Raw genomic sequence first — 19,097 nt, forward strand, 5'->3', positions numbered from 1 at the left:
CATCAGCCCCAGCACTGACCCCTGGGGGACACCACTCATCACTGATCTCCATCCAGACATTGAGACACTGATCGCCACTCTCTGGATTCGATCCTGCAGCCACTTCTTCATCCATTAAACAATCCACCCATCAAATGACACCAAGATGAGTGGTGCAGTTGGCACAATGGGAGGAAGGGATGGCATTCAGGGGGACCTCAGCAGACTTGAAAGGTGGGCCCAGGTGAATCTAATGAGGTTCAGCACAGCAAAGTGCAAGGTTTTGCACTTAGGCCAGAGGAATCCCAGACATACATACAGACTGGAAGGAGCAGTCCTTGAGAGTAGCTCTGCAGGGAAGGACCTGGGGGTCCTGGTGTATGAAAAACTTAACATGAGCCAGCAGTGTGCTCTTGCAGCTCAGAAAGCAAATGGTATCCTGGGCTCCATCAGAAGAGGGGTGGCCAGCAGGGGCAGGGATGTGATTGTCCCTCTCTACTCTGACCTTATGATGCCCCATCTGGAGTACCGCATCCAGGTCTGGGGTCCTCAAGACAAGAAAGACAGAGAGCTGTTGGAGAGGGTCCAGAGGAGGGCCACAAAGATGATCAGAGGTCTGGACCACCTCTACTATGAAGACAGGCTGAGGGAGCTGGGCTTATTCAGCCTGGAGAAGAGAAGGCTGCAAGGAGACCTCATTGCAGCCTTTCAGTACCTAAAGGGAGCCTGTAAACAGGAAGGGAGTCAATTCTTTACAAGGATCAATAATGGCAGGACAAGGGTAAATAGTCTGAAGTTGAAGGAAGGAAGATTTAGTTTGGATTTCAGAGGGAAGTACTTTACCATGAGAGTGGTGAAGTGCACAGAGAGGCTGTGGATGCCCCATCTCTGAAGGTGTTCAAGGCCAGGTTGGATGGCGCTATGGGCAGCCTGGTCTAGTATTAGATATGGAGGTTGGTGGCCCTGCCTGCAGTGGGGGAGTTGGAGCTCGGTGATCCTTGAGGTCCCTTTCATCCCAAAACATTCTGTGGTGTTCAAGGTGTTCAAATCCATATCTTTTCAATTTGCAGAGAAGGATGTTATAAGGTACCGTGTCAAAGGCTTCGCTGAAGTCCAGATAGATGACATCAGTGGCTCTTCCCTTGTCCACTGATGCAGTAATACCATCCTAGAAGGCCACTAGGTTGGTCGAGCAGGATTTATCCTTGATGTAGCCATGCTGGTTCTCCAGTATCACCTCCCTGCCTTCCATGTACTTCAGCATAGCTTCTAGGAAGATCTGCTCCATGATCTTCCCCAGCACGGAGGTGAGACTGACAGGTCGGTAGTTCGTGGGGTTGTTGTTCTTATCCTTTTTAAAAATGTGTGTGATGTTGCCTTTTTTCCAGCCACCAGGGACTTCACCTGACCGCCATGACCTTTCAGATCTCATGAAGAGATTGGCAACTACATCAGCCAATTCCCTTAGGACTCTGGGATGCTTCTCACTGGGACCCATAGACTTGTGGATGTTCAAGTTCCTCAGGTGGCCGCAAACCTGAACTTTGCTTACAGTGGGAGTAACGCTGCTTCTCTGATCCACTTCTACCAAACCAAATACTTGAGGACTGTGTGGTGTGCAGTTACCACTGAGACTGAGGCAAGAAGTATAATTTTTCTGTATACTAAAAAAAAAATAAAAGCTGCAGTGTTTATGAGGGAAGGGGATACATTAGACTACAGGATCTTTTAAAGCCATGATATTATGGGAAAAACAACTTCATCACATGAAAATGTATCCTAGTAAGACCTTACACCCCATAAATACTGTGCAGTGCTAAAGAAGGTGGATATCTTGTACAGGCTTTTATAATCTTCTATAGTTTCTGTGGTTCATATAAATTTTATTTATTCTCGAGGCATACAAAGAAAGGAGTTTAATTCAGTATGGGAGAAAAGCAAAAACAGGACTTACCCAAAACTCATATCTGAACTCTGCAGCTCATCCTTACAGTTTAGCGAGTACTGTAAGAGCTGTCAACAATCTACCCAGTGGTTTTGCATTTCTATCATAAGTACTATTTAAGATAAGCGTTTGAATAGCATATTAGCAACACTTTTCTTGACAGATAATGTTGAGGTTCCTATTGCACTCAATAGTGGCACTCAAGCTTTACAGTTTTCAGAGGTTCTATAGGATTCCATATAAATCCATACAAGCTACTTTTTTTTTCCTATTTCTCAACAGAACGTGTACTTAATCAACAGCAATCCAGTCTTCTGTATCAACCATCTTCACTTCCTGTGGGAATGGTGTTTTTCTATCTCATGTAAGTGTCACAGTTTTGCATGTTTCAGTTAGACTGGTCAGCCTGTAAAGCTGGACAAAAAGAAACCACTTCAAATTTTTAAACACTCTTCTCTACCAAATTCTATGTAGAACCTCAATCTTAGAATGTGTAAAATGTCTGTATTGCGAATGCCTCTTCTTCCTTCAGAGGACTTGGGCATGAAAATGGAGTCAGTGGATTCATGTGCCCCTGCTGGATTATTGGTTTGCTAATGTAAACTGAGAGCTAATCAGAAATTATGTTCTCCAATGATTACTTCATGCTCAACCATAATTTTCAAGGTGAAAGCTTTATAACAGTCCATATTGCTCTTATGAAAGATATGGTGTGGTAAAAATCAGAGTGCTGTTACTTTTCCTGAGGGAGAAAGAAAGAAAAAGCTGTGCCTGGCTAAGAGATGACCCCTAAAGATCAGATACAAATATCTGCTGAGGTTTTTAGAGACTGAGTGCATTAATCTCATCTTAACTGTGGATAGCGCATATTGGGTTACGGTAATTGTCTGTTCTGTTTCTCTGTGCAAAACACAGTTAGGAACTGGAGTGCATGTTTTTGAGCCAAGGCTGACTACTAATTCAAAGCCAAAAAGCACCACTGAATCATTACCAAAAGTACTTGGAGGCATCCCAAATGAGGGCTGGTTAAATGTCTTGCCATTGCCATTTCCTGGTTCACTTTAAGCTGGACAGAAAGTACGATTCCAAGGGGCAGTAATTTCTGTCTAAATGGGGGAAAGGGACTTAAGCCACTTGACTTAAGTAATTTCTGTTCTTTGCTTCTATGCACATGGGTCAAAGTCCTGAAAGTGACCTTCTGTTTCAGCTGCATCTACTTACAGTCAAGTCTTGTGGCCTTTGACATTCAGGTTCTGTGCTGTAGTGAGCACACTCCAAGTTAACTATAAGAAAATCAGAGTAAAAAGCAGATAAAACATCTGCTGCTTTATAGAATATTATTAATCAGTTTTTTTTTGGCAAATTCAGTATTGCTGATTTCTGAGTTTTTCAGCAAAAGTACACAACTGAACGTTCTTACAGGTGTTAGTTTGAATACAGTCAAAAAGGAAATCTAAAATGTTCCACAAATTTCAAACTAGAACATACAATAGTAACAGAACATTGGTTCTCTGACAGTAAGTCCGATCCTGAAGTGAAATGAAATCTAAATTGTAATGCTTGTCATTTTGTAAGCCGACCAAAGTATGCAACTGTTAGGCATGTAACATGATAAAAATTAGTTCTTAAGCTAGAAACAACTTAATTAGTAGAGTATCATGTTATAAAATGGACTTCCTAAATAGTAGTGTTTATCCTAAAATCCTCTCACTTCATTCAATCATGAACTGTTTCAATGCTACTAAATAAGGCAAGATTAACATACTGTCAGCTTGAAAGAGTTTAGAGGAGCTTCCATGAGGCATCTTAAGGAAACACTCATACGAAGTTTAATTTAGCCCTAGGCCTGGTATTGAATACCATCATATCAAGTACTAAAAATGGCAATAAATTTCAATATGATCAGATAAACTAGAGTTAAATAGAAGACATTGGCAGCACCTAGGTACTGTTTTACTCATAGCTATGGCTATGTTAGCTGACAAAAAACAAACAAAAGGCAAAACAAAACAAAAAAAAACAAGAAACAAATTGAAGCAGATGCAACTACACGGATCATTCAGAAATCACGTTGTTTTAGTTGCTTTTTGGTTTTTGGTTTTGTTTTCCGGAAAATATGGTCAGCATCTTTTGAAGATAATACCAAAGATGGCTTTTGAATCTACAGATGCTCATTCTAAACTAAGAGTTCTGTATGGTTAGCTCAGTGCACATGTTGAAAATCATGATTATGATTGTTGAAGAATGATGTTTTTGAACAGTTTGCAAGTCACTGTGGAATTCAGCTAATATCTGAAGAGCTTCAACTGCTTACAAAGAGAGATGGTCTTAAATATATCCCATCAGCCTCCAATCCTACAAGAAATGCACTGGTGGAAAAATTTATGTATTACAGCAAGTATTTCAAATGATGACTAATAACAAAGTCTACAGCACATAATTGGAAATATACTGCCTTCCCATGAGCTTGCAGATGTTTTATATGCCAGAGCTGAAGATCTCTTCATGATAGGTTATAGCTGTCTCACTGATAAACTAATCAGCTGAGAAGAGATAGCAGAAACCTGGAGACAGTGATGTTTCTTCAAGACAGTCTGTGATTCTCCATACATCATGAAATACAAGAGAGAGCAATGCGTTCTGGATAAGTTTCAAGAAAGCTTCCAAACACAAATTATACTAAATACCAATAATTATACATGCCTCCTGTGCAACAAAGGGCAGCCAATGCCATAGACTAATGCTAGTGTGCTGTTTGTCTCTGTTCCTACAAGGTACTTCAAGTGTGATTCCAGCAGTCCATAGATGGATGATTTTGCTATGAAAAGAGGCCGGAGCGCTCATTGTTCCACATGTCTTTATGAACTATCTGTAAAGCATTATCCAGAGGGAATCCATAAGACTTCATTTGTACAATGCTGTATATTTAATGACAGCAATGCATTTTAATGTTCCAAATGTCCATTTGTGCTCAAGAGGGGAATGCCATGAAAAGAAAATAGCTCCTTGAGCAGCACAGAGCAGCAGACCAACAAAGTGTCTTCCAAGAACCACTTTATTGTCTTTCAGCAGTTTTCTCTTGTCTAATCTGGAAGTCTGGAAACTTTTGTGTGACTCTCTTGATGAGTTTAATTCAGATAAGTTCATCTTCAGCCTCAATCACTTCTTCGTCTCCACCAATTAAATCTAAGGAAAATTATTACAAATGTGGCTGAAATTGATTCGAAAGTTATTGTGGATGCACAAGTAACCATTTCTGAAAGAAAACTGGCTAAAATAGCATTGTTCTGCTAAAAGATGTTACAGTCTGCAGGTACTTCAATCTGTAGCATTCAATGAAGGGAATAAGATATTCTCTACCATCATTACAGCTTTCAGCATCCAGCCCACATGAATACATGGCCCTGTATATAACCGAGCAAGCCGAAGAAAGCATTTGATACATGTTTCCATCAAAGCTGTCTGCTTTATGTGTGCTGCCTCAAGCCTGCAGTACCAGCACTGGACACCACACCTTTTGGAAGGTACGAAACGTCTTCTGGTACTTGATCTTTGTGTTTTAGAAACCTGAGAGGGCTGGAGCACAAAGGTAACTAGGCTGCTCATAATCAGTAAGCATGGAATCCAGCTGTGTGGAAGCATGTGTCTTCCTATTATTTTTGTGTAAAAAACAAAGCAAACAGAAGGTTTAGAGATGTTTCTGTTATTTCTGGTTTATATTTCAGAGGATGACTATAACTAATGAGATAAATACTAAAAGTTTGGCATTTATTTTCTGTTTCAATAATGTGTCTTGTGCTCAAAAACTTACACTTTTCAGCTAAAAATATCTACTGTAAAGATAACAGTCTTGGCCATTAATGATCATTAGTGTCACCACTAAGAAAAGCTTCATGTTGGTGTTATTTATTAAAGCAATCAAAATGTGCTATTATGTTCCTAATTACAATATTTATTCAAACTCCCCTATTTACCCAAAGTACAAATACAGTGCAGGCAGCTGTTGTAGAAGCTTCCCTGTGCAGCTCTGGAAATGACTTTTTCTTCAACTAAGGACGTTCTCAATCTGGAAGGGAAAAAAATAGAATAAATGGGCATCTTTACACTGAAAGGTAAGCACTCTGTTTTTGAATCCATTGTGTATTGCAGACAACAGAATCAGAGAAGTGATTAAAAACTCTGGTACATCCAAAAATGTTCAAAATTCTGTCTTCGAGACAGTACATGATCATAAAACCAATATATATATATATATTAAAAAGCAACAAACAAACAAACAAACAAAAATACTGCATCACTTTTAGTATGAGTCAGTCACCAAAAAAAATATCTCTGTTAGGAGATAGGGAGCACCACTATCAGAACCTAAAATTAGAGACTCTCTATCACAAAGCCCTCCCCTGAGCTGAAGTGAAAGGTTTATTTATGCAGCACAGCAGTAGAAAAAGATAAATGCAGCCTATAGATCTGGGGCTACCATAAAGCTTATCACACAAAATATCAAGATACGAATATAAACGTTTGATAATTCACTGTAAGAGCATCCACTCTTAAACATTAAATAAATTTTCTTTGAAATGTCCCAAAATATTAAAAATACATAAAACGTTGTCTAGGCGCCTTGTTTGAGGGGAGGCTGTATCTCTGAATGAAGTTGCAATTAGTTGTATTTTCCCGTGGACAGAATATTGCTTTGTCAAAAACATTACTGTGTGCTTCTATATGCTTCCGCTCAGATCCTTTCATCTGGATTCAGGTCCTATGCAACTGCTGGATAATCTCTGAGTTCACTTGCTACAGTAAAGAAGTAGAGAACACAGCATGCTAAACCACAAAAACTCAGGCATGGGGAAATATTTTTATTATTTCTTGGTACATTATTTCATGAATATAAGAAAAAGTACTAAAATTTACGCATAAAGTCAGTGTAAATCTGTGGTGGTATAAGATCACTTTCCTATTTTGGAGGAAGCTTTTTCAGTGGAAGAGAAGAAATGCAAAAAGAAAAGAGGGGTTAGGTGTATATGGAGATTATGAAGAAATAAATCAGTACTTGGCATTCTCTTTATCATTACTCCCAGTGTGTATAACAAAACTACGTAGAAAGAACAGAGTAGATTGCACCTTTCTCATCAGATAGGAATAGTTTTTAACTTCAAATCACAGCATAATCACAATTATAATATACATGATATACAATACAGTTTAATATATGCCTCAATAGGTACTTCTGAGTGTGATTTCAGTCTACCATCTTAGTGAGCAGTTCAATTCACCGTAACAGGAGTGGTTTTGTGAGGACAAGAGTTACCTACAGCTTGGAGAAAAGTATGAAAAGTAAGTAAAGTTCATTAAAAAAGTGAATACTTGCAGTAAGTAGTCCAAACCTAGAGAGAACCATATTGGTAGATCATAGGGGTCCGTAACCACTGAACCACTCAGTGTGAGGTGTCTGGGAGGAATGGGATAACCAGTGAATGAGGATGTTAGAACTAGATGAACTAGCTAACATTTGGAATAAGTAGCACCAGTAGAATGAATACATATATTCTTGGCATGACTTCCTAATATGATAGCCAATTCATTTCTGCATGAGTATTTCTTTTTTCCAATAGCAGGGAAAACTAATGTTTGGGGTTTTGTTTGTTTGTTTGTCCTAAGCAGAGGAGAATTTTGTGATAACATGTGAAGGTGAATCACCTCACTGTGCCTAAATGGCAGTGCTTCCTCGATACTGGCTTTTTGTTTTATTTTACTTTTCTAAGAAAAGATGAAGAACTACATTTTCTGAAGTTAACAAGAATGTTACTCACCACAATCAGCTGAGTCAAGATGTCCTCCTTCTTACTTATCTTAACTTCTTCTTCAGTCTTAAAAATGATCTAATCCACAAGTATTGCATTTTTATAGAGCTATGAGAATGGGAATGAATGAATACTCTGTTAAAACTGAGATTGCACATATCATAGTCCTTCAAGACATTTCTCGTACCTGAAATTAGACTAAAACTTACTATTGGGTACTAGTCATAAGTATACTTCAAAATGACTGTCCACTTTATGTGATATCTTTTTCATACTGTCCCAAAATTTACAGTTACTCATACCGATCTACCTGCTAGCAGTGCTCTACCGTCTCATGTCTAAAGCCTTACCTTTGCATCCCACTATTCATTTAGTACTAACAACTGCCTCCTTTACATTTACTGTGATTCTAACTCACTGTAAGCAACTCCTCAGCTTCATTTTGGAATCCTCTCTTTCAGCAGTACAGAGCATAACTTTGTTCATCTACTGGAAGGATAGTACAGTTGCTTTAATTTTTAAAAAGGCCCTATCAATCTAAAATGTATGGAAACACTGACAAGCAGGGATATTTGAACTGTGTTGTTACTGGCAGAAAAATGGGATTTTGTTTTATGCCTGAAAGTTTCTGTAAGCAGAACCCCCAAAATATAACTCTTGGAATGCAGCATTCAGCGAGTTGAACACCTGTAGACTCACCTTCATGCCTCCTGATTGCTTATGATCCAGAACCTTCTTACAGCGAAGTTACTGTTTATAATCTGAATAATAGCCATATTAATAACTTTATGAAGAGCAGACCTTTGAAACTGTTCTACTTTGCAATAATCTTAGCAACTGCTTTTTCTTTCCAAGAGCAATTAGTGAATTAGCATTATTAATTCCAAAGAGGATGTAGTACAGAACAAAGAATACACTATTGATTTTTTTTTTTTTTACAGTAAATTCTCCAGACATCCAGGAATTATTTCCTCACTGGGCAACTGGTCTATCTATTTTCCTAGCCATATTATACTTCTCCTCTAGCTCTCCTTCAGATGGGTAAGTCCAAGGTGGGGATGAAGGATAATACGTTAAGGGATCTCTCCTTATAGTATTGTTTTCTACCTTGGAGACCCAATTAAACATAAATTGCCTAGGGCTTTGAAGTGCCTTTAGAACTCCAAAGCAAATGTCTTGCTCCATATTGTAATTCTGTTTTTTAATACAGAAAAAAAAAATTAGCTTCATAAAACAGGTCTTATTTCTGTAAATTGTGGCTATTCAGAAACATTTTTTCTGACTTAACTGCTTACCTGAATAAGCAAATACTACACATTAAATTGAGCACAACTTGAGCTAAATCAGCAAGTCAGTTTCCAATCATAGACACATAGAATACACTGGGTTGGAAGAGACCTTAAAGATAATCTCTTTCCAACCCCATGCTGTGGGCAGGGCTGCCAGCCACCAGCTCAGGCTGCTGAGGGCCCCATCCGGACTGACCTTGAGCACCTCCAGGGATGGGGCACTCACAGATTCTCTGGGCAGCTGTGCCAGTGTGTCACCACCCTCTGAGTAGAGAATTTCTTCCTAATATCTAACATAATTCTCCCCTCTTTTAGTTTTAAACCATTCACCCTTGTCCAATCACTACCTGTATAAAACATTGTTCTCTCTCCTGCTAATAAGCTCCCTTTAAGTACTGGAAGGTCACAATGAGGTCTTGCCAGATGCTTCTCTTCTTCAGCCTCAGCAAGCCCAGTTCCCTCAGCCTTTCTTCATAGGAGAGGTGCTCCAGCCCCCTGATTGTTTTCCTGTCCCTCCTCTGGATGCACTCCACCAGCTCCCTGTTCTTGTGCTAGGAGCCCCAGGCCTGAATGTAATATTCCAGATGATGCATGGTCACAAGGGCAAAGTAGAGGGGCATAATCACCTCCATCACCCTGCTGGCCTCTCCTGTAATGATGCTGTTGGCTTTTCAGGCTGCAAAAGCACACTGCTGGCTCATGTTAAGCTTTTCATCTACCAGGATCCCCCACGTCCTTCCCAGTAGGGCAGCTCTCTATGAGATATTCTCCCAGTCTATACTTATGTCTGTGACTACCCTGACCCAAGTACAGCACCTTGCACTTGGCCTTGTTGAACCTCATTAGGTTCACATGAACTCACTTTTCAAGCTTGTCTGGGTTCCTTTTAATGGCATCCCTTCTTTCTATCGTAGCATACCTTCCTTCTCTGTTTTTTTCAGTACTCTGTATTCTTCCAGTATATATACTTCCAGTACTCTGTTTAATAAAGTCACCTCTTTTATCTAAAAAGATGCATCCAGTCTGGGAAATGATGTTGAAAAACACAGCTGGTGTGTTTTTTCTTCTGCTTTTAATATAATAAAATAATAACAGCATTATAACTATAATTTCTACTATATAGAAATAGCAGAGTAATTCTTAACTGAGTTTGGCAAGTTTCTTGGCTGAGTTCCTCCTGCCGTTCAAATACAAGAAAAGCAATGTTAGTATTCCAAAATGAAATACTGTAATAATATTATATTCATGTTTTTGTCTCAAGATCTCAAAAAGCTTTAGAAATAATGATAGGTATGTGATTCAAAACCATGATGACATGAGAAGCACATTCATTTCAGTTCTCTATAAGGTGACACCAGAAAAAGCATTTGTTTGAGGAATGAACTAAAAGAAGAAGAATGAGGCAATCATCAACTCCTCTACTAAAGGGCTGTTGCTTCCCGTTGTGGCAGCAGACAACATTGATGTTTTGGATATAGAGACAGTTTCAAGAGATTCTCCTGTGACCACTGGTGGGTTAATTAACAAAAGAGACCACAGTTAAATTTTTTCCAAGGCTTAAAGGAAGGACTGATGGTGATGGAAGAGGTAAAAAAAAAAAAAAAAAAAAAATCCTACATGTTAATTTTTCAATTATTGGAATTAATGAATTTGCTTTGACTTCTCTGCACCTGAACTTTCAGCAAATTAAAAAAAAAAAAAAAAAAAAAGGCTTTTGAAACACAAATGCATGTATGGCCGATGCCAATCTGAGATGTGCAAATGTGGGACGTGGTCGGAGGAATCAGATATTACAGTTACACATCAACCAGAAAACCAGGACAAATCTACAGTTTCTGTAAAATAAGTACTGACAGATTTCCAAATGCTAAATAAACGAGATAGATATATTAGCGAATCCAGACAGCTAAGAGTTTGTCAGATAAGGAGCTCCTATTAGACATGGACAAACTCTGCTCTATGAATGAATTCTGGAGACGTACATCTGGTGACAAACTCAAGAGCTCCCCACACAGACAGAAAAATCTGCACTCTAGAATTTTCTTCCAGTACTGTACATAAATGCCAAGAGGAAGACCTTGCGTGGTTATTGCTAAGAGTATCACCTAGCAATCTCTGACAGAACAAAATCAGTTCTTCAGTCTGAGCCTCAGCAGCTACTCCAAACAAACCATAACAGAAGGACTATTTAATGAATGAGTAAAAATAGGTAAAATGAAAATGCAAGATATTTAGTTAAAATTAACTGTAGAGGAGAAAACAGCAGTCAGCTCATATGTCCTTTTAGATGGATGGAAAACAACAGCGAGAGTATTCAACTGATTACATAATTCCTTCCTTTGCATTCTATTTCTGTGTTTCATCAAGCATACCATTAGCATTTTGGAGATTTAGCTACGATTTACACTGGGCACCAATTGCTGCTGATTTCTGATAGGGCATCTTTCATCCATAACTATCATCAAAGCATGAAACAACCACCCCAAACCATTTTAACCATAGAGACCATTCTAATACCAGAACATCTTAGTCAAGTACTCAGTTTAGTTTGTATTTCAATGTCAGGAACTGAAAGGAATATAGAAGAAATGAAAAACTTGCTCTTCTCCTAGGCACCACGCACACATGTAAAATAAGCTAAGTCAGTTTCAGCTTGAAAACTTGAAATGGATTGTCTGTGCATTTCTTGAGCTCTTAAGCACTGTAGATTTCCACTGTATGTGGAAGTACTACATACACAATGAATAGCAAACTGATAGGGGTGCAGAATGTAGAAGTCAGAGATCGGCTGCTTTGAGGAGAGCAGAGCAGCACAGTGCCCTGCACTTAACTCTGCAGCTTTAATATAGCAGACCCAAGGCAACTTTAGAAGGTCTTGTAAAATAACAATGGAGTTCAGTGAGGAAATAAGTGCCAGAAAAAGCAGTGCTCTAACAGCAAAAAGGAACAGCTTGTTCTCAGGGGTATTTCATGCAGGGTGTTCGCAAAGGGAAACACTCTAGCAACATTCTACTTTGCTGATTAACGATCCTAATGTCCCATTGCCTTCAAAAAGTTAACTGTCTAAAAGGCACATTGTTCTTTCTATTCTGAGGGATGATTTCACAGACTCTGGGGACTGGAGGAGGTTACACATACCTATTTGAGACAAATTGGGAACAGAAGAATTCGAAGTTAAGACCAGATAATTCCTAGTCCAGCAGCTCTTAAGAAGTACACAGAGGTGGGAATTCAAATGGCTATAAACCACTACTAACTTGTTTTGGCTCTAGGAGTAATGAAGTGCCACATTCCTGCTTAGGAAAAAAACAGTGCGTACAACAGCTGTTCTTGAACTGGAATTCAGTGATGGGATAGGACTTCCCTGCCTCTGTAGCAGGGAAACATCAACAGAAACAAAGGGGAAACCTTACGATTGCCTTCACTTGCCACAGATGTGCAAGTCTGAAACCACAGATTCCTCAGTTAATATCATATGCATACACTGTCCTGAAATATGAAGTATGTTCTGCCCAGGAATAAGACTGTTTAAAATTTTGCCCTACTGCACTTCATCTCCTCCTCACTAAACTCCCTCACATTTCTTCATTATTTGGATTTAATAGTATCTCCTTCTGAGAGCAGTTTTGCTTTACAAAGCTTTCCTTTCTTTTCAAAGTGAGTGGCATTCTGTTTGCTGAATTCTTTGCACTACCTTTGGATTTTTACGGGAGCAAATGGATATATTACCTTATTAATTGGCCTTCTAAAAATTCATTGTGCACTTTGATGTTTAATATTTAAACGCAGTGTTCTATATTTGCTAGCATCATTTTTTTTTCCTTCATAAAAAAAGGAAAAGCGCAAAAAGCAAACAAACAAAAAAATAAACCAATGAATCAGTGCTTTTCATGAAAATGACAGAGAACTTCTTGTTGTGGGTTAACACTCAGAAGGGATAATATTCCTTCAGCATTAGCATGTTTTTAAAAAGTTTAAGATCATGGTACCTTTCAAATCCAAAGATAACTTGTCTGGATGCACTGTGGTACTACATGAAATCTGATTTCCATTCTTTTCCATTTCTGCTCACAACTGCTGATGTCATATAAAGCCCATAACTAATCAACCAGACAAACCATTAACAGCGGAAATGGGAGTATTTTATTCAGCGAATATTATATGTCATAGTTAATTCTGTTAAACACTTGCGACTTAAATGTTTGATACTAGTAAATGCTAAGCTCAAGGGCGATGCAACCAAACACACAGTTAAGATCTCAGTCTTCCTACTTCAATGGAAAAAGCTGTGTGTTTTCACTGTGATGACAACAAACCAAAGTTTAATGCAGAACATGCAGAACCTGGGACACTTGCATTGAATTATCTCTTCATTGCAGATTTCTTTTCTGATTTTGAGCGAATCAACTGCAACCTACTAGCTTTCATGAACGGATCCTAAATTGTCCCATCTGTGCACAAATCCAAAAATGGAAGTGCTGAAAATTCCTGTTGATTTATCGCTTAACTGCACAGGAGCCTCTGAGAGTTCTTTCACTAGGAAAGCTGCCTACAGAATTCAAGTACAAAGCTACCAGGACTAATCAAAGAGGCACAAGAATTTGCCAAGATGCATATATACTACATTCCTTCATCTAATTCACCTGTAACTCACCAAATCCAGTAGCTGATCTAAGAACATTTTCATGCTGCTTCTGCTTTTCCCACTTCATTACCTGGACAGGGGACACAGAACAGGACCTTAGCAATCCATACACCAGAAGGCCAATCAGAGTAGGAAAGCTAGCCTTGTACTGGCTCTTGGCACAAAGGTCCTTTCTTCTTTCATCTCTCCAATACTTACTGTTACCACTTTCCCTTGCACCACCTTCCTTTGCTTATAGAACTCTTCATTAAATCAACTCTAACCATAATGACACCATCCCATTAAGAAAGGGGGGAGGGGGACTCTGTTTTGTTTGCTAAGGATAGTTTTTCACTGGCTTATACCCTGCTCAGCACAGAGCTAAAAAACCTCAAACCTAGCACGAGGAAGTGGGAAGAAGCATGTGGCTAAGAACAGAGGGGAAGCAGTAAACAACAAACTTGTTTACCACAAGTGATCAGAAAGCCCTTTTTCATCTCAAAATCTGTGAGCCTTCTCAATAAATGCAGGTTTTTAGCTGAGAATAACCTTAATTCCCACTAATCTATTGTGACACTAAGATGGAAATTCTCTGATACTCTCTTTGCAAACCCATCCCTGTCAAGGGAAATAACATAGGGCAGATATTCCAACTCAGTAGCAGACAACAAAATTTCCATCCCCCAGACTATTTTCACAATTCCCCAGTTGCAGACAGCTATGATGATTATCTTTCAGGGTTATTTTATTCTCTTATACATAATTACAGTCTGGATATGTCTAAGTCCATTTGTTTTCTGCCCATGGTCATCCCCAGAAATAAGAAGTGTTATTTTGCAGAATCAGATTTCTGAGTGCTTCAGGGTTATCCAAGTAAAGCCATAAAAGCTATTTTATACTAGAACAGCCAGGAAATGTTATGTGAATCTGTCAATCAGTGACACGGAAAGAAGGGTTGTTCCAGATACTGTCTTCAGTAAATAGTGTGAGAATTTGCAGTACCAGATCTACTGGCCAGCTGCAGAGACACCACCTGCTAGGCTCTTTTCCAGGGAAGAAAACCTTTTTCTCTTATTCATGATTATTGCTACCCTGTACTAATTAAACACTAGTATTTAATGACTCCGAAGGGAAAGAAAAAAAAAATGAAAGCAAATAAACATCAACAGTAAAACTTCTTTTACCACAGTTAGAGAAAATTTTGGAAATACAGATTGAAAACATCACTCCCAGAAGCATATGACGGGAGTATTATACAAAATCAAGACCACTGGTTTGTTTCCAAATGGAAATTGATGTAAAATTAAGATAATAAATTACGAGACGACAAATGAAATCACGTGTCATAAAAAGAGTAATTCTTCAGCTCCCCTTCTGTTGTTTGCCTCTTCAGGATTCCTTGTACAATCCTCAGTTATAACTTTTCCCACAGTGTTTCTTTTTAATGTATAGTGAGGTTATGCACTGTTGATGGCCAAGAAACATCAGGGAAAACTTAGAAAACGGCAGGTTAATCAGTAGACCCGTGCCACTGGAAGGAGTTTTATTTTCAGATGTCTGTTTTAATTACCTCATAACTAAAGAAGAAATCCTTAAAAATGTACTTCCACGTGAAGTAAACTCTTTGGTAAGGAGAGAGCAGCACTCAGCGCAGCCGGAAAGGTCATTCACAGCCACTTTCAATGTCATTTCACTCAGGGTGCAGTCCTATGGCTCACCAAGGCGACAATCTGACATTATAGTCTCTGGAGGACAGCAGAGCAAAGGAGGGAATTTCGTAGCATTGGAAAGGAAGCTGGGAGTTGGGCAAAGTGAGTTAGAAATCAGACCCAGTACTCATTTTCCCCAGATGAGACTGCATTTTCTGAGTGGAAGAAGAAGACCTGGACACCAGAATAAATGTAATATAATTTGATGACAGGGCTAGAACATCAAGACTATGAAAACCAAATATATCTGTTGGAATTTTAATACAGTCTCCAACAATTCCAAGTCCTGTGAACATGCTCGCAGACTTAGAGGAAGATGCTCCTATCATCAAGAGTACTTTGCTGTGAGTACTATTGAGGATGCTTTTGTTACCATTACTGGCCAATCATAACCAACTGAAACAATTCAGTTTTTTATCTATATCCAACACTGCATTAAGAAAGCTGATTTATGAATTTATGAAAGGTAGTTTAGAATAAAATTGAGTAACAAGTATGTAAACTCATATGCACGAAAATATTCCATGAAATAATTAAAGATGTTTACCATTTTATCGACTGTGTAGCCAACCCCAAGGTGTATATTGTAAATTTCACTTAAGAGTTTATCCTTTTATTCCATCTCCAGTGTATGCATGTGAATGAACTACATGTGAAGACGAACAGGACCCAGGCGTGCTCACCTGCTGAACAAACCTCTAGTCTTCAGAAGGAACTAGTGCCATCTGCTGAAGAAGGAATGCCCTCTACTGCTCGGTTACAGAGCTGCGCCGTAGCAAAAGCTGCTCGAAAACCAAGTGTGACATGGGCTGAAACGAAGCTTTGAGAAGCAGATGATTTACTGGACATAATAATTACAGTATCAACAACAACAACGTTTGCTTATACTGTCTGCCTCAGAACTCTTAGGAGATATTAAACCATACGTATAAAACTGAATCCTCTTTTAAAGCTGCGTTTCTATCTGCATCATTGTTTGTTTATTGCGATATATCTTCGTAACACGGCCCCAAACTTCTCATTTCAAACAAATGCATAAAATCAAGGTTAATATTTTCTTTGTAATGCTTGGATGCTTAGCACCTTGATTTTTAAAAAGGCCAGTGTTACTGCTTTCAGAGATTGTTCTGGCATTCATTTTGCTTTATCTGTTCAACAGTTCTCAAATTTAATATATTTTCTCTTACAGCAACACGTGTGTAAAATGTGTATGCAGTGGTTTAACCCTCGGAAAAGTCATCTAAGCTTCTTACATCTCTAAAAGTTGCATTTACGGCGTACAAATTTTCAGCTGAAAACCACACAGAATTGCTGCAAAGCATCATCAGAAATCAGCAGGCTTAGGTGTGTTTTCTTTTACACCAGCAAAGAAAGGGGACTATGTATGTGCTCCTCTATAAAGCTTAGCTCAGATCCTGTCCTGTTCTGTATCAGATTTGTTTCTAAGGAAACCCTCTATTTTGCTTAAAGGGAAATCTCTGAAGTGCGTTTTGAACAGTCACCAGTTTGTACCTCCAGCAGCAGGTAGTCATTTTTCCCATCATTGTTTTCACCTATTTCTCTGGCTGTCCAAATAAGTCAACACAGAGTCAACAGATATTTGCGTCAGGCTAATTTGTGTTTCTGAAGTTGCAGTTTTTGGGGAAGAACAAGTGCAGCACAAGAACAGTTACAACACTCTTTAAGTGGGGATTTACAATTTACAAAGAAATTACAATACTCTTTAAGAACACTGGAGAGCAGATTTCTTACAGATCATATAATTGTCGGATACTCAGAGTAGTGAAATACCACATTCATATGAAACAAAATTCAGTCATTCCTTCCACTGATTGCTGTATATCACCTAAAAAAAATTGTACAAACTCAAAGATAAGCATCATTTTGACTGTTTAAAAGCACACAAGTGATAAAGCTTGGGATTCATTTTTCTTCTGTTCCTGACAGTACTTCACGTTGTCCGGTTCCGCAGGATGAGCTTTAGGCACTGTGGGAAATAAAAGGAGTTAATATGAATGGTCTGAATAGATTTTCTCATCTGGAGAAATATGCAGAAAACCGAGTTGGAAAACTGAGTCTTAAATCAGGTAGATATACATTAGTTGAGAGAAAACAACGCACGCTGTAAGAAATCATGGAAAATAGAATTTTGGTACATCAGTGTGTCAATTATGTCTTAGCATCCTCGAAATTACTGACATTTTCAGATCTCTGCCAATGAAGACACAGTTTCTAGAACAAGAAATCACGTATTTCTGCAGTTCAAAAATGAAACAGAACCACTAAAAAAAAAAAGAGTGTCAGACATACCTAGAATGGTACACAGAAGCTTATTACATTTTCATCTGAAAACAAGAAGGCTCATAGAAAATGTAAAAAACAAAGAGTACTTGTTTATAGTGATGTCAGGAATTCCCCGTCCTCCCTGGATGGAGAGTAACCTCCTTTAGAGGAAAAAAAAAAAAAGAAAACAACATTGACCTGCTAACTACACAAGCTCTTCATAGCACGTTTGATCAAGGTCATTACAGTGCTTGTGTAACAGTTGCATTGATGCTTATTTCCACGTTACTCATTCTCAACCAGTAATGGCATGTGATGCCTCCACCATGGCTATTTGTGGCTCCTCATGAGCATTTTCTAGACTTGCTCTGAAATTCTGATCATTAGCTGCTCTGCCTGTTTCAAGCAACCACTTCTCTGAGCCCACACAGCAGAAACAACAGCAGTGATGGTGACTACGGTGAGAGTGGCCAAAGCCTTTTTGTCACTCTTCAGCTTTTCACATTAGCTTCCAGTACACACGTATGCACAGAATGGCTGGAGGGATGCTTGAGTTATCTTTCATAGTAGTAATTGAGCACATGCTATTGTTCGCAATATTTCAAAAGTACTCCCAAGATTTTATAAATTGAACAATTTGTTGCATTTTCACCTTTTTGTGAAGAGAAGCTGCTTGTTCAATTTTCTACAGTAATAAACAAAAAAATGTCATTACAGCGCTGTTCCAAATTGAATACAGCATCAAATACCTTTTGTTTTCTGTGAATACATAAAATATCTACATGCATTTGCCTACAAATATTAGGTATTACATAAAGATAAATGCATACATCCATGTTCGTGTGTACAAATCAATATATGCATGTACATAGATTGCTCTGAAAGCAGTGCCTCCGATTTATTTCCATGGAAGCTACAACAGATACAAAGAGCACAATGGCAGTATTTGATAGGGCAGATTCTCCGCAACAAAATACCATTTTTGAACCCAGTTACCACCACTAGCGTTTTCACCAGCAATAAACAAGAGCCTGCATGCCAAGCTCATTACAATCTATGCCAATGAAGGTGAACTACTGTCACTATCACCACTGCTGAAACTCCCCAGCCACCAGCTCACTGTGCTCGCATCCACAGACTTTCATCAAGTGTCAGTTTATGTCAGTGCAAGTTATTTTTGCCACAGAGGAGCACAATGACACACCTTTGCTTCACACACCCTTCCATGTCAGACACCATTTGTAAGACTGCCCCTCTGCTGCCATCTGTACCACAACAACATGTCATGGAATGTTGGTAAGAAGGCTCAACCTCTACTGCCATACCACCAACGTCTGCCTCTGGCATCACAGATCAACATAATAAGTGGGAGGCACTACTTTCAGAGCAGCCCTCATTAAATACACCATCAAACACCCTTTCTGTTTGCATACATACAAGATCTATGTGCATTTACCTATGATA

The 19,097-nt window shown here is 38.8% G+C and overlaps 1 long non-coding RNA gene across 1 annotated transcript; it reads left to right on the plus strand.

Moving 5' to 3' along the window:
• The first annotated feature begins 706 nt into the window (after nucleotides 1-706).
• On the plus strand, nucleotides 707-16,579 carry LOC121108624. The gene is made up of 6 exons (XR_005843297.1): nucleotides 707-2,288; nucleotides 5,296-5,448; nucleotides 5,905-6,036; nucleotides 7,149-7,261; nucleotides 8,670-8,769; nucleotides 15,979-16,579. It is a non-coding gene; the product is annotated as an uncharacterized LOC121108624 (long non-coding RNA).
• Nucleotides 16,580-19,097: the final 2,518 nt, after the last annotated feature.

The sequence above is a fragment of the Gallus gallus genome, chromosome Z (genome assembly GCF_016699485.2).
Source record: "Gallus gallus isolate bGalGal1 chromosome Z, bGalGal1.mat.broiler.GRCg7b, whole genome shotgun sequence".
NCBI lineage: Eukaryota > Metazoa > Chordata > Aves > Galliformes > Phasianidae > Gallus > Gallus gallus.